The sequence below is a fragment of the Atractosteus spatula genome, chromosome 10, assembly GCF_055471065.1.
Source record: "Atractosteus spatula isolate fAtrSpa1 chromosome 10, fAtrSpa1.hap1, whole genome shotgun sequence".
Taxonomy (NCBI): domain Eukaryota; kingdom Metazoa; phylum Chordata; class Actinopteri; order Semionotiformes; family Lepisosteidae; genus Atractosteus; species Atractosteus spatula.
The window spans coordinates 23,901,456-23,917,501 of NC_142715.1; the positions used below are offsets into that span (position 1 = coordinate 23,901,456).

The window sequence follows — 16,046 nt, forward strand, 5'->3', positions numbered from 1 at the left end:
CTGGAAGCAGCTGAATAGCTTTGGCGAAGCTCAGCGCTTGGCCACTGGGCACGAGTTCCCATCGTTCTCTTTCTCAGCCCAAAACGCAAGCAAGACACCAGCAGCAGCCCCTGCATGTTTCCGTAGTGTAGCAGTTATCACATTCGCTGTGTGACTCTGTTGGTGAAGCTCTTCTGTGCCTAGACCTGTAGGAGGAGCTTCTCCCAGACAGCCCTGTCAGTCTCACAGTGCACATCCTCTCCCTGAGACACTGACACAAGGAGGGTCGGGACCTCAGTTTTCCGCCTCCCCCGAAGGACGGCGCCTGTTTGCGCAGTAGAGTGTCACCATCAGGATGCTGGGGCATAAGAAAGCCACATGGACCGCAGGGTGAGTGCTCCGTACTGGTCCCAGTAACACCTCTTGTAGGAGCAGCAGCAACCTGAGCTTTTCCGGGGGGAATCTCCCATCCGGGTGCCGGCTAGGCTCACACCTGCACTTGAAAAGGCCGACAAATGACTCGTTCCCGCCGGAGCTGAATGTACCAACATGTGTCGTGTCGTCTACATCCCCCGCCCCGCTGTGTTTGCTGTATTGTCTTTGAAGCCGGCCCCCGAGATGAGACAGGCTGTTCCTGTGCCCCAATTAACACTTTACAGGTGCCATTCCCCGGCATTGTGGCCATTGTCGGTGGTCACATGCGATAAGATAAGGTGGAGGAGAGCGGGGCATGCCCAGCGCCAGACATTCAAGGAGGGGGCTGTGCGAGGTGAGGTGAGGTGCGACACGCCGGAGCCCCGACGCTGCTAATGCGGAGCACTTGTTGAACTGGCATTGAAAGGACGTGTGCGCACGGAGCGAGCCTTCCCTGCGGCGGAGCGTGGAAACTTTCTCCCCGCGCTGCAGGAGTTGTGTGCGCTGCAGCGGTGCCGAGAGAACAGCACAGAAGGGAGCAGGCTCTGGAGAGCGGGTAAGAGACAAACCTTGTGGGCAGGCGAGCAGGCCCGTTTTTTGGAAATTGCTGAAAAGGCTCCGGTGTTTGTTCGGTGTGTGGCAGGCGCACGACGCGAGCTTGCGTAGCGATCTGCCGGTCTGGTACAGCTCATACAGATGCAGCCATTCAAAGTGCGCGTCACAGACACGTACCGCAGGTGACGTCGCTCAGTATGACGCAAGATGACGCGTGGCACCGCAGTAAGTGATTGGTTGACCGACAGGGGCACTCGTGGTCCGTTGGTCTGTCGTAGAAACGTCTTTGCTGTGCCCGTTGTAGATATTGAATTTTACCACTGAAGGGAAATCTTAGTAGCTGAGCATAAAAAGAATAGGAGCATACTGTAACGCGTGTGAAAGCCATAAACGATATTAATTTTGGAACATAAACATACAGTATATAGCTGGTCTTGGTACTTTAAAGAAAAAAATACACACCGGTATTCCATTTCTCCCTAAACATTGTAAGCTTCGAAGTCTTTAACTAACGTGATACCGGAGTCAACAAGCATACTTTTAGAATTTGATTAAAAGGGAATATAATATGGAATCGCGTATCTCAAGAATTTAATAACGGTATGATTATATCCGTGTACTGCGGCAGGGCTATGTAGGGCTGTTTCGGCTGCCTGCTCATGCGAGCTGTCTTGTAGCCGACTGGTCTAGGTGCATGTCTGCCAACGGGCAGGGTGTGTGCTCGAATCCAGCTGGACCTTCCAGTTTTATTTATTTATTTTTTAATCGCGTAACATCATAAACATATTACCGTATGCAAACTGTACTGTATACAGTATGTATATGTATATTTAATGTCTTAACTGTGCCCGTTTAATTGAATTTAAAAAAATTATTTAACACGAACATTAAGCTGTTTACATCTTCCGCCTGAGAACATAAGAAAGCCACACAGACTGCAGGGTGAGCGCTCCCTACTGGTCCCAGTCACACGTCTTGCAGGAGCAGCAGCAACCTGAGCTTTTCCGGGGGGAAACTCCCATCCGGGTGCCGGCTAGGCTCACACCTGCTGGGCTGCCGTGGGTGAGCCCAGTCGAGAGTCGCAGGGTGAGATCTAGTCACCGGGGAGAAACGATACAAGCGAAGGATTACTCGGCTCCCAGCACTTGAAAAGGCCGACAAATGACTCGTTCCCGCCGGAGCTGAATGTACCTGCATGTGTCGTGTCGTCTACTTCCCCCGCCCCGCTGTGTTTGCTGTATTGTCTTTGAAGCCGGCCCCCGAGACGAGACGGGCTGTTCCTGTGCCCCAATTAACACTTTACAGGTGCCATTTCCCGGCATTGTGGCCATTGTCGGTGGTCACACGCGATAAGATAAGGTGGAGGAGGGCGGGGCATGCCCAGCGCCAGACATTCAAGGAGGGGGCTGTGCGAGGTGAGGTGAGGTGCGACACGCCGGAGCCCCGACGCTGCTAATGCAGGTGTTATGCAAATGAGGCCGAATTGCGTCCCGGGACATGCTGCGAATGCGCATTGGCGACTGCAGATGTGTAGGAAACGGCACGCTCGTTTTCTCGTTTTGCCCACCCTTTTGAGTGTTAGTGTGGCGTGTGAGTGTGCGAAAGAGTGGGCCCAGCAGGAGGCGGTGGTGTGCGGGGCGAGGAGCTGGCCTAGGCTGCGCGCTTTGTGCTGTGGGTGCGGGCCGCTTGCAGGGGCTTGTACAGCTCATACTTACCTGGCAGGGGAGATACCTTGATCAAGAAGGAGATACTTACCTGGCAGGGGAGATACCTTGATCAGCCTGTAGGTGGAGTTGTTGGATTGATTTCTTGTTTTGTGGAAGCAGTGTTTGTTTTGCAGTTTACGAAATGGCAACTTTTGGGTCCCGCAAGAATGCTGTGCGTTTTGAGCTTTTGGATGACCTCTTCATGGATCGTATGCAGTTCAGCAGAAAAGTGTTGCAGAAGGAACTTGGCTTTGAACCTCGGCACTTGGATTTCATCTTCGCTCTCCCAGGTCAGAAAGCATTTGAGGTTGTATTTGCTACCTATCCTCTGTTTGAACAATGTGTGGATGTGTTTGAGGCAAAAAGAGGGAAAGTTCCTGCTCTTGAGAAGATCAACTTGCAGCCTTTGACACAGAGAGAGAGGAAAACCGTGCATGTTGTTATGTTCTCGGAACTGGCAAAGACGGAGGACATTCACACCTGGCTTAACCAGTACTGCACCGTCCACCATGGAACTGAGGTTAGAGATGTTGACGGTATAAAAACAGGAGCAAGGAAATTCGAGGTTCGCTTGCTACCGGACAATGTAAATGGAGGCTTAAGGCACCTGCCCTCTACAATCCGGCTGGGTGCCTGCAATGGCTATGTTTTTTATGTGGGACAACCAAAGGTGTGTCGGCGCTGTGGTGCTGTGGGACACCTGGCATCGTCCTGCACTGTGAAATGCTGCAAGACCTGTGGCAAACAGGGACATTTAGCCTCTGACTGTTCAATGCTGCCAAAGTGCAATTTATGTGGTTCGGAAGGACACGTTTTTAAGAACTGCCCTCACGCCTACGCCAATAAACTCAAAATGAGAAAGGATGAGGCAGTGCTTGTTTCAGCCAAACCGGCCCGAAAAGCCAAAGCAAACAACAAGTCAAACAAAGAACCCTTGTTGGACAAAGACTCTCAGCCTCCAGCCAGGATCAGTCCTGCTGTGGCTCCGGGGCCGGTGGAAGAAAGATCCACTACGCCCCCACAACCGCAGACTGCACCAGACAAGCACGAGGGTTTGAAAACCCCCGAGAACAGCGAGGACCCCTCCCCCACTCCTGCTCCTCAGAACGAGGGCCAGTGTGGGGCCCCCCGGTGGAGCGGGTCCAGCGAGGATACCCAGGATTCAGCGGAGCTGCTTTTCCCAGACTCTGCAAGTGCTACAGATGCCCTCCTCTCCTCCATCCAGTCCATCACGGAGGATCTGCAGCAGCTGGTGGGTGAGGGGGAAGAGGAGACTGGTGCATCTGCTGCACCCCTTTCCCCTCAGTGCTCCCAGGAGCTGGACGTGAGGAAAAGGAAAAATGACTCTGTTTTCTCCCCGAGCGAGGAGGAAGGAGAGCATGGTGATGGGGACAGCTGGAACCCCTCCACCCCTCCCTCTACCCCCTTCCTTGAAAGGGACTCCGTGAACGCTTTTACTGCTGCCACCCTGATGAAGGCTCATTCAGAGGATGGCTGGCAGGAAATTGGTAAGAAGAAAAAGAAAAAGAAGAAGGTAACAGGTGAGACAGAAGAGAAATGTGTTTTGTAAAGACTGGTTCCACTTTCTTATGTAATATGGCTCTAAACATAATTTCTCTTAACACCAGAGGTATCAATGACAGAGTTAAATGTCAGTCTGTCTTTGATTACCTCCAGCAGAGAGAGGGAGATGTGTTGATGTTGCAGGAGTGTGCTTTAGCCTATCAAGAGAGGTATAAAAGCTTTGAAGATAGGTGGGATAAAGGGCCTTCTGTTTGGTCAGGGGACAATAACAACAGAGCCTCTGGCGTGGCCATTCTTTTCAAAGGATGGGCTTTCAAATTGAAAAGTATTCAGAGGGTCATAGATGGCAGGTTGCTGTGTGTGGATGTGGAATGGGGGACCATTAACCTGCGGCTAATCAATGTGTATTGTCCTACTGACGTGGGAGGAAGGGTGGAGCTACTCAAGGCACTCTCTCCCCTATTGTTATGTAGCACAGACGTGATAGTGGGAGGGGATTTTAATTGTATCTTAGAGCACACAGACAGGCAGTCTAGCTCTCCGATAAAATTGGATTCCAGCTCACTGGCCCTGCAAAACTTAGTTCAAGACTTTAAACTCTCAGACACATATAGATGTATATATCCCACAACAGCAGGATATACATGGTCAGGGAGGAATAGCAGCTCCAGAATTGACTATTGCTTTGTCTCAGCGAGAGTGAAAGTTGTTGGGGTCACTCTTCAGCCTGTCTTCTTCTCAGATCATCAGGCTTTAGGGTGTAGAGTGGAACTCCAGGGCGGGACTGTCTTTGGCCCAGGCCTCTGGAAACTCAACACAAAGCTGTTAGAGAACGAGGGGGTAGTATCCCGCTACAAGGAGAAACTATCACAGTGGCTGTCCTTGCAGTGTCTGTACGGGTCAGTAGGAGAGTGGTGGGAGGAGGTGAAGGTGAGGACAAAGGCCTTTTTCATGGCTGAGGGAAGGAAGGCTGCTGCCAGACGGAGAGGAGTGCTAGCCAGGAAACAGAGGCAGCTGCAACGTCTCTACACGATGCTGCACAGTGGCCTCGATGTGCTCGAGGATATCACCCTTTTAAAAAAGGACATCCGGAGCATAGCCGAAGAAAGTAGTCGAGGAGTGCTGTTAAGAAGCAGAGTGCAGTTCTTAGAAGAAAATGAGAAGTGTACTCGCTTCTTTTTCAGGAAAGTGGTAGGCTCCAAGTCTGTCATGGAAAGTGTAGTTGATGAGGAGGGACGAGAGAGAACAGAGCCGAGTGCTATCCTCTCCTGCACCGAGGCCTTCTATTCAAGACTGTACAGCTCTACAGAGGTAAAGGATGAAGAAATTCATTTTTTCACCTCAAAGCTAGAAAACGTTTTGAGTGAAGAAGACAGGGAAGTACTAGAGAGGGATTTGACAGTAGAAGAGCTGAGACAGGCTATGGAGAGCTTACAGAAGGGGAAAACTCCGGGTGCTGACGGGCTCCCTAAAGAATTTTATTGCACCTTTTGGGATCTGCTTCAGGATCCGCTACTGCTCCTATTCGAGGAAAGCTATAAGACAGAATTGCTGCCTGACTCCTTAAGAGAAGGCACTATCTCTCTCTTGTTTAAGAAAGGAGCAAAGAATGACATAAAGAACTGGAGACCCCTCAGCCTGTTAGGCGTGGACACTAAGATCCTGTCCAAAGCCCTTTTCCTGCGCCTACAAAATGTAGTGGCCTCACTGGTAGGGAAAGAACAGACTTGTGGGATAGCAGGACGCCTGATGAGCGACAACCTGGCCTTGTTGAGGGATGTCTGTCTGTACTCGGAGGATCGCTCCCTCCCTCTGTGCATTTTAGGTGTAGACCTAGAAAAGGCCTTTGACCGCCTAAACCAGCAGTACTTAACATCGATACTTGAGCACATGAAGTTTGGCCCCATCATGAGAAAGTGGATTAACCTGCTGTACACAGGTAGCAACAGCAGAGTAATGGTTAATGGCAATAGATCACGCCCCTTTGAAGTCTGTTCAGGGGTGAGGCAGGGCTGCCCATTATCCCCCTTGTTATTCGTTTTGGCTATGGAGCCCTTAGCCTGTGCCTTGTGCCAGGATCAGGCCATTAATGGGATACCAGTGCCTGGAAGTGGGGGAGGAGAGGTAAAGACATCTCTATACATGGATGACGTCACCCTGCTCCTCTCTGACAATGCCTCAATTAGCAGAGCTCTGCAGTGCTGTGATCGTTTCTCTTTGGCTTCCTCTGCAAAAATTAACAAATCTAAGAGTGAGATTTTTTATCAGAACTGGAGGGAGCCAAAAGAAGGACATGATCTCAGGCTGCAAGAGAAGAGAATTAAGGTCCTGGGGGTGTATTTTGGAGAAGAGATGGGAACAGTAAATTGGCAGAACAAATTGCCAATCTTAAACAAAAAACTGATGCAATGGAAGGACCGAGACCTCACCATGACAGGGAAGGTGCTGGTCATCAAAGCTGAGCTCTTGCCTGTCTTGAATTTTCTGGCTTCTACCTTCCCAATCCCACACCGTGTTGCGGCGGTGCTGAGGAGATTGATGTTTCAATTTCTATGGGGTGGGAAGCAGGAAAGACTCAGAAGGGAAATAATGTACAGGCCGCTACCCTCAGGGGGGAAGTCTGTCCCAGATATTGCTACGAAGCTGCTGTGCATTTTCCTGGCCTCTGTGCTGAGAGGCTTTGCAACAGCACCTGCAGCGCGTACCTGGACTTATTTTTCCAGGCTCTGGATAGGTAGGGAGGTGTTCAGAGTGTGGGGTGTCAGACCCAAGCTGGATGTCCCACTCTCTGACACATGCCCTGCAATTTATGGGACAGTTAAAAGTTTTCTAAGATCTCACCCAATTGGCCATATTCCCCTCCGAGATGTCAGCGTCCAAAAACTGGAAGATTTCGTTGCACCCCAGAACAATAGGCAGACCCCTGTGGGCATTTTAACATCAGCCCAAACAAGGAAGGTGTGGAAACACACATCCTCTAAGTTTCTGTGCAACATTCACAGAGATTAAGCCTGAAGTGTCGTCCACCAGTGCTTACCGGTACGAACTTTCTTGTACCATAGGGGCCTCACCCCCAGCCCTCGCTGCGTTAGGGTGGGCTGCGGCGAGGAGGAGACTGTGACCCATCTCCTGTGGTCCTGCTTTTTTCCTAAGGCCTTCTGGGCACAGTTTGAAGATTGGTTGCAAGCTCTCTCGCCCCAATTTACCCTGACCGCTGCTTTCGTCATATACGGCATCTCTCCTGTCAAACACGTCAGGAGGAAGTTTGACAGGATCTGGGCCGTGGTGAACAGGGGGAAAGACGCCCTGTGGAGAGTGAGGAACATGGGGCTGTTCAAAGGCATCGAGGTCCCAGTCAAGGCAGCAGGTAGCCTGGCCCTGTTCATCACCCGAGAGAACTATTACCTCAGAGATCTGTGGAGAGAAGGGAGGGAGGAAGCAGAAAATCTGTGGGAAATAGAGAGCATAGGTCAATATGTCAAGAACCTGTGAAAAACATTATCATGTTTAAGTAAAGAATGTGATTTGCACCAGAAAAAAAGAAATTGTTGCTATGTAACTGGTACCGTGTCAAAATGTAATGAGATGTGATCATTTATACTGTTTTAAATATGTATATTAATGTAAAGCTTTCAAAATTGTGATGTCCTGTACTTTTTTGTGAAAAGAAAATAAAGTTCTTAAAAATCGAATCGGTTCACCCAGAGCGAGGCTCGGCCATTGCACTCCGGCTGTGCTGACCCCTGCGAATTCCCCAAATGTGGGAATCTCGACTGCATAATTTCTGGTAGTGGGGGACTGCGTTCGCGCTCTCCCCTGATGTGCTTGGTCCAATATCAGATACGAAAGAGTTATGACACCACGAGCTGACTCGCTACTTGAAGCTGTGTGTGGCTGGGGCTCCGCGCCCCCCGAGCGGGACTGAAGGATCGTTCGTGTGCAGCTCTTTGGAAAGGAGCTTCTTTCCAAATCGCATTGTGTACCTGGATGTTGGCGAATGTGCTCCCTTGTGTTGACTTGTCCCGCACTGGAGGAGAACAAACAAACTGCTCGGAGGAGTACAAGGCAAGTCTTCACAAGACAAAAACCTCCAATGCACAGCACTCAAAACATTTCTGGGCTGTCGCGTGTTTATTTCAGCACATAAAGTGCACCAGTCCAACACGTCGGCCGGGCGCGCGGCACCTCCGCCGTCTTGTGGCCTTGCGGCGTCAGAGTAAGAGGCTCCTTCTCGCTGGCTTTCCGCTGTGTTGCAGAGCCCTGAGAGGGAACCTTGAGCGCACACTTTGTGGGGGGCGGGAGACCGCGTTTGCGCTCTGCCCCCGATCTCTTGCGCGAGTGCTAAATCTCACGGCGCCAGCCAGCGGCCAGGAGACAAGTGCAATATCGCGGGACAGGGGGGCCTCGTCATTGATTGTTACATATGAGACGGGGATTAGGAGGAGACCCCGACTGATTGGTAAAGGGGAACACTAACACCAGAGTGACACCCGCGGCGTCTCACTTTGAGAGACGCCCTGGGATTTCTTAATGGCCAAGGAGGGTCGGGACCTCGGTTTTACGCCTCCCCCGAAGGACGGCGCCTGTTTGTGCAGCAGAGTGTCGCCATCAGGATGCTGGGGCATAAGAAAGCCACACAGACCGCAGGGTGAGCGCTCCCTACTGGTCCCAGTCACACGTCTTGCAGGAGCAGCAGCAACCTGAGCTTTTCCGGGGGGAATCTCCCATCCGGGTGCCGGCTAGGCTCACACCTGCTGGGCTGCCGTGGGTGAGCCCAGTCGAGAGTCGCAGGGTGAGATCTAGTCACCGGGGAGAAACGATACAAGCGAAGGATTACTCGGCTCCCAGCACTTGAAAAGGCCGACAAATGACTCGTTCCCGCCGGAGCTGAATGTACCTGCATGTGTCGTGTCGTCTACTTCCCCCGCCCCGCTGTGTTTGCTGTATTGTCTTTGAAGCCGGCCCCCGAGACGAGACGGGCTGTTCCTGTGTCCCAGTTAACACTTTACAGGTGCCATTCCCCGGCATTGTGGCCATTGTCGGTGGTCACACGCGATAAGATAAGGTGGAGGAGGGCGGGGCATGCCCAGCGCCAGACATTCAAGGAGGGGACTGTGCGAGGTGAGGTGAGGTGCGACACGCCGGAGCCCCGACGCTGCTAATGCGGAGCACTTGTTGAACTGGCATTGAAAGGACGTGTGCGCACGGAGCGAGCCTTCCCTGCGGCGGAGCGTGGAAACTTTCTCCCCGCGCTGCAGGAGTTGTGTGCGCTGCAGCGGTGCCGAGAGAACAGCACAGAAGGCAGCAGGCTCTGGAGAGCGGGTAAGAGACAAACCTTCTGGGCAGGCGAGCAGGCCCGTTTTTTGGAAATTGCTGAAAAGGCTCCGGTGTTTGTTCGGTGTGTGGCAGGCGCACGACGCGAGCTTGCGTAGCGATCTGCCGGTCTGGTGTTATGCAAATGAGGCCGAATTGCATCCCGGGACATGCTGCGAATGCGCATTGGCGACTGCAGATGTGTAGGAAACGGCACGCTCGTTTTCTCGTTTTGCCCACCCTTTTGAGTGTTAGTGTGGCGTGTGAGTGTGCGAAAGAGTGGGCCCAGCAGGAGGCGGTGGTGTGCGGGGCGAGGAGCTGGCCTAGGCTGCGCGCTTTGTGCTGTGGGTGCGGGCCGCTTGCAGGGGCTTGTACAGCTCATACTTACCTGGCACGGGAGATACCTTGATCAAGAAGGAGTTTCACCCAGAGCGAGGCTCGGCCATTGCACTCCGGCTGTGCTGACCCCTGCGAATTCCCCAAATGTGGGAATCTCGACTGCATAATTTCTGGTAGTGGGGGACTGCGTTCGCGCTCTCCCCTGATGTGCTTGGTCCAATATCAGATACGAAAGAGTTATGACACCACGAGCTGACTCGCTACTTGAAGCTGTGTGTGGCTGGGGCTCCGCGCCCCCCGAGCGGGACTGAAGGATCGTTCGTGTGCAGCTCTTTGGAAAGGAGCTTCTTTCCAAATCGCATTGTGTACCTGGATGTTGGCAAATGTGCTCCCTTGTGTTGACTTGTCCCGCACTGGAGGAGAACAAACAAACTGCTCGGAGGAGTACAAGGCAAGTCTTCACAAGACAAAAACCTCCAATGCACAGCACTCAAAACATTTCTGGGCTGTCGCGTGTTTATTTCAGCACATAAAGTGCACCAGTCCAACACGTCGGCCGGGCGCGCGGCACCTCCGCCGTCTTGTGGCCTTGCGGCGTCAGAGTAAGAGGCTCCTTCTCGCTGCCTTTCCGCTGTGTTGCAGAGCCCTGAGAGGGAACCTTGAGCGCACACTTTGTGGGGGGCAGGAGACCGCGTTTGCGCTCTGCCCCCGATCTCTTGCGCGAGTGCTAAATCTCACGGCGCCAGCCAGCGGCCAGGAGACAAGTGCAATATCGCGGGACAGGGGGGCCTCGTCATTGATTGTTACATATGAGACGGGGATTAGGAGGAGACCCCGACTGATTGGTAAAGGGGAACACTAACACCAGAGTGACACCCGCGGCGTCTCACTTTGAGAGACGCCCTGGGATTTCTTAATGGCCAAGGAGGGTCGGGACCTCGGTTTTACGCCTCCCCCGAAGGACGGCGCCTGTTTGTGCAGCAGAGTGTCGCCATCAGGATGCTGGGGCATAAGAAAGCCACACAGACCGCAGGGTGAGCGCTCCCTACTGGTCCCAGTCACACGTCTTGCAGGAGCAGCAGCAACCTGAGCTTTTCCGGGGGGAATCTCCCATCCGGGTGCCGGCTAGGCTCACACCTGCTGGGCTGCCGTGGGTGAGCCCAGTCGAGAGTCGCAGGGTGAGATCTAGTCACCGGGGAGAAACGATACAAGCGAAGGATTACTCGGCTCCCAGCACTTGAAAAGGCCGACAAATGACTCGTTCCCGCCGGAGCTGAATGTACCTGCATGTGTCGTGTCGTCTACTTCCCCCGCCCCGCTGTGTTTGCTGTATTGTCTTTGAAGCCGGCCCCCGAGACGAGACGGGCTGTTCCTGTGCCCCAGTTAACACTTTACAGGTGCCATTCCCCGGCATTGTGGCCATTGTCGGTGGTCACACGTGATAAGATAAAGTGGAGGAGGGCGGGGCATGCCCAGCGCCAGACATTCAAGGAGGGGGCTGTGCGAGGTGAGGTGAGGTGCGACACGCCGGAGCCCCGACGCTGCTAATGCGGAGCACTTGTTGAACTGGCATTGAGAGGACGTGTGCGCACGGAGCGAGCCTTCCCTGCGGCGGAGCGTGGAAACTTTCTCCCCGCGCTGCAGGAGTTGTGTGCGCTGCAGCGGTGCCGAGAGAACAGCACAGAAGGCAGCAGGCTCTGGAGAGCGGGTAAGAGACAAACCTTGTGGGTAGGCGAGCAGGCCCGTTTTTTGGAAATTGCTGAAAAGGCTCCGGTGTTTGTTCGGTGTGTGGCAGGCGCACGACGCGAGCTTGCGTAGTGATCTGCCGGTCTGGTGTTATGCAAATGAGGCCGAATTGCGTCCCGGGACATACTGCGAATGCGCATTGGCGACTGCAGATGTGTAGGAAACGGCACGCTTGTTTTCTCGTTTTGCCCACCCAAATTGAGCACGGATACAATAGAGGTACAGCCATTCACTGTTTGACATGTCTGCACTGGTACAGAACCTAGCAATCAGAAAACGGGTGAAACTGTCTTGAGAATTAGCATACAGTACCGAGGCCCCCATGACCAAATAAAGGCTAACCTCGATAATCAGCCTAAATAATGCAGACTACAGCAAGACGACTGACTTTGAAAAGGGAATTAATGTCTGGAAGGAGTAGTGGAACCAGCTTGAAATGCTTCCCTGGACCTCTAACTAAAAGAAACCGGGAACCAGCAGTGGCATCGACTCCTTTCGAACTGGGATCCTATCGCAGCTCGTGGTGTCGTAACTTTCCCTTATCCGATATTGGACCAAGCACATCAGGGGAGAGCGTGAACGCAGTCCCCCACTACCAGAAATTATGCAGTTGAGATTCCCACATTTGGGGAATTCGCAGGGGTCAGCACAGCCGGAGTGCAATGGCCGAGCCTCCCCCTGGGTGAACCGATTTTTTAAGAACTTTATTTTCTTTTCATAAAAAAATTCAGGACATCACAAATTAGAAAGGTTTACATTAATATACATACTTAAAACAGTATATATGATCACATCTCATTACATTTTGACATGGTACCAGTTACATAGCAACAATTTTCTTTTTTTCTGGTGCAAATCACATACTTTACTTAAACTTGATAATGTTTTTCACAGTTTCTTGAGATATTGACCTATGCTCTCTATTTCCCACAGATTTTCTGCTTCCTCCCTCCCTTCTCTCCACAGATCTCTGAAGTAATAGTTCTCTCGGGTGATGAACAGGGCCAGGCTACCTGCTGCCTTGACTGGGACCTCGATGCCTTTAAAGAGCCCCATGTTCCTCATTCTCCACAGGGCGTCTTTCCCACTGTTCACCACGGCCCAGATCCTGTCAAACACGTCAGGAGGAAGTTTGACAGGAGGGATGCCGTATATGACGAAAGCAGCGGTCAGGGTAAATTGGAGCGAGAGAGCTTGCAACCAATCTTCAAACTGTGCCCAGAAGGCCTTAGCAAAAAAGCAGGACCACAGGAGATGGGTCACAGTCTCCTCCTCGCCGCAGCCCACCCTAACCCTGCGAGGGCTGGGGGTGAGGCCCCTACGGTACAAGAAAGTTCGGACTGGTAAGCACTGGTGGGCGACACTCCAGGCTAAATCTCTGTGAATATTGCACAGAAACTTAGAGGATGTGTGTTTCCACACCTTCCTTGTTTGGGCTGATGTTAAAATGCCCACAGGGGTCTGCCTATTCTTCTGCGGTGCAACGAAATCTTCCAGTTTCTGGACGTTAGAGGATGTGTGTTTCCACACCTTCCTTGTTTGGGCTGATGTTAAAATGCCCACAGGGGTCTGCCTATTCTTCTGCGGTGCAACGAAATCTTCCAGTTTTTGGATGCTGACATCTCGGAGGGGAATATGGCCAATTGGGTGAGATCTTAGAAAACTTTTAACTGTCCCATAAATTGCAGGGCATGTGTCAGAGAGTGGGACATCCAGCTTGGGTCTGACACCCCACACTCTAAACACCTCGCTACCTACCCAGGGCCTGGCAAAAAAAGTCCAGGTACGCGCTTCAGGTGCTGGTGCAAAGCCTCTCAGCACAAAGGCCAGGAAAATGCACAGCAGCTTCATGGCAATATCTGGGACAGACTTCCCCCCTGAGAGTAGCGGCCTGTACATTATTTCCCTTCTGAGTCTTTCCTGCTTCCCACCCCATAGAAAATGAAACATCCATCTCCTCAGCACCGCTGCAACACGGTGTGGGATTGGGAAGATAGAAGCCAGAAAATTCAAGACAGGCAAGAGCTGGGCTTTTATGACCAGCACCTTCCCTGTCATGGTGAGGTTTCGGTCCTTCCATTGCATCAGTTTTTTGTTTAAGATTGGCAATTTGATCTGCCAATTTACTGTTCCCATCTCTTCTCCAAAATACACCCCCAGGACCTTAATTCTCTTCTCTTGCAGCCTGAGATCATGTCCTTCTTTTGGCTCCCTCCAGTTCTGATAAAAAATCTCACTCTTAGATTTGTTAATTTTTGCAGAGGAAGCCAAAGAGAAACGATCACAGCACTGCAGAGCTCAGCTAATTGAGACATTGTCAGAGAGGAGCAGGGTGACGTCATCCATTTATAGAGATGTCTTTACCTCTCCCCCCCCACTTCCAGGCACTGGTATCCCATTAATGGCCTGATCCTGGCGCAAGGCACAGGCTAAGGGCTCCATAGCCAAAACGAATAACAAGGGGGATAATGGGCAGCCCTGCCTCACCCCTGAACAGACTTCAAAGGGGCATGATCTATTGCCATTAACCATTACTCTGCTGTTGCTACCTGTGTACAGCAGGTTAATCCACTTTCTCATGATGGGGCCAAACTTCCTGTGCTCAAGTACTGATGTTAAGTACTGCCGGTTTAGTCGGTCAAAGGCCTTTTCTAGGTCTACACCTAAAATGCACAGAGGGAGGGAGCGGTCCTCTGAGTACAGACAGACATCCCTCAACAAGGCCAGGTTGTCGCTCATCAGGCGTCCTGCTATCCCACAAGTCTGTTCTTTCCCTACCAGTGAGGTCACTACATTTTGTAGGTACAGGAAAAGGGCTTTGGACAGGATCTTAGTGTCCACGCCTAACAGGCTGAGGGGTCTCCAGTTCGTTATGTCATTCTTTGCTCCTTTCTTAAACAAGAGAGAGATAGTGCCTTCTCTTAAGGAGTCAGGCAGCAATTCTGTCTTATAGCTTTCCTTGTAAAGGAGCTTTAGCGGATCCTGAAGCAGATCCCAAAAGGTGCAATAAAATTCCTTAGGGAGCCCGTCAGCACCCGGAGTTTTCCCCTTCTGTAAGCTCTCCATAGCCTGTCTCAGCTCTTCTACTGTCAAATCCCTCTCAAGTACTTCCCTGTCTTCTTCACTCAAAACGTTTTCTAGCTTTGAGGTAAAAAAATGAATTTCTTCATCCTTTACCTCTGTACAGTCTTAAGTAGAAGGCCTCGATGCAGGAGAGGATAGCACTCGGCTCTGTTCTCTCTCTTCCCTCCTCATCAACTACACTTTCCATGACAGACTTGGAGCCTACCACTTTCCTGAAAAAGAAGCGAGTACACTTCTCATTTTCTTCCAAGAACTGCACTCAGCTTCTTAACAGCACTCCTCGACTGCTTTCTTCCGCTATGCTCCGGATGTCCTTTTTTAAAAGGGTGATATCCTCGAGCACATTGAAGCCACTGTGCAGCATCATGTAGAGACGCTGCAGCTGCCTCTGTTTCCTGGCTAACACTCCTCTCCGTCTGGCAGCCTTCCTTCCCTCAGCCATGAAAGAAGCCCTTGTCCTCACCTTCACCTCCTCCCACCACTCTCCTACTGACCCATACAGACACTGCAAGGACAGCCACTGTGATAGTTTCTCCTTGTAGCGGGATACTACCCCGTCGTTCTCTAGCAGCTTTGTGTTGAGTTTCCAGAGGCCTGGGCCAAAGACAGTCCCGCCCTGGAGTTCCTCTCTACACCCTAAAGCTTGGTGATATGAGAAGAAGACAGGCTGAAGAGTGACCCCAACAACTTTCACTCTCGCTGAGACAAAGCAATAGTCAATTCTGGAGCTGCTATTCCTCCCTGACCATGTATATCCTGCTGTTGTGGGATATATACATCTATATGTGTCTGAGAGTTTAAAGTCTTGAACTAAGTTTTGCAGGGCCAGTGAGCTGGAATCCAATTTTATCGGCCTTTTGGCTAAGATCAAGTTCAAGTGGCATGCCCGCAGTTCCTGTCTTTCCAAAGTTCTAGAAGGCGATCGAAGATCCTGAAGAATGCTTGAGCTGGTATCGCCCTAGGTTGAGCCTAGGGGGTTAAGGCCAAGGAGCAGCTGAGCTGGGTGGGATCCGGCAGCAACGTTCTCTCTCTCTCCTCTATCCTCTCCCCTCCCCCTTTCTCTTGCTCCACCTCCTTGGCCTCTTGGCTGGGAGTAGGTACTCGTGGCCTGCCCGCAGTGCTTGCTTTCTTCCTTGACACTCGGAAGCGCTATCCGCTCCCTCTCTCTCTCTCTCTCTGCCTTCTTGGCCTCTAGGCGGGGAGTAGGTACTCGTGACCTGCCCGCAGTTCTTACTTTCTTCCTTGCGACTCGGAAGGACTATCCGCTCCCTCTCTCTCTCTCCTCCTGCGCCTGCACCTAGCTGGGCTTTGCACACAAGGACAAAGGCCAGGGCTCCCTTGCTGCTCCTTTAGCAGCTAAACCCTCCTCTCCACAGGACCTTGCTC

At 51.9% G+C, this 16,046-nt stretch overlaps 3 non-coding genes across 3 annotated transcripts; 2 read left to right on the top strand and 1 right to left on the bottom strand.

Annotated features, from left to right (window-relative positions):
• The first annotated feature begins 7,828 nt into the window (after window positions 1-7,828).
• On the top strand, window positions 7,829-7,997 carry LOC148826054 (U1 spliceosomal RNA). The gene has a single exon (XR_016092623.1). It is a non-coding gene; the product is annotated as a U1 spliceosomal RNA (small nuclear RNA).
• Window positions 7,998-9,871: 1,874 nt separating this feature from the next.
• Window positions 9,872-10,035, top strand: LOC148826055 (U1 spliceosomal RNA). Its single transcript, XR_016093596.1, has one exon. It is a non-coding gene; the product is annotated as a U1 spliceosomal RNA (small nuclear RNA).
• Window positions 10,036-12,140: 2,105 nt separating this feature from the next.
• Window positions 12,141-12,304, bottom strand: LOC148826056 (U1 spliceosomal RNA). Its single transcript, XR_016092829.1, has one exon. It is a non-coding gene; the product is annotated as a U1 spliceosomal RNA (small nuclear RNA).
• Window positions 12,305-16,046: the final 3,742 nt, after the last annotated feature.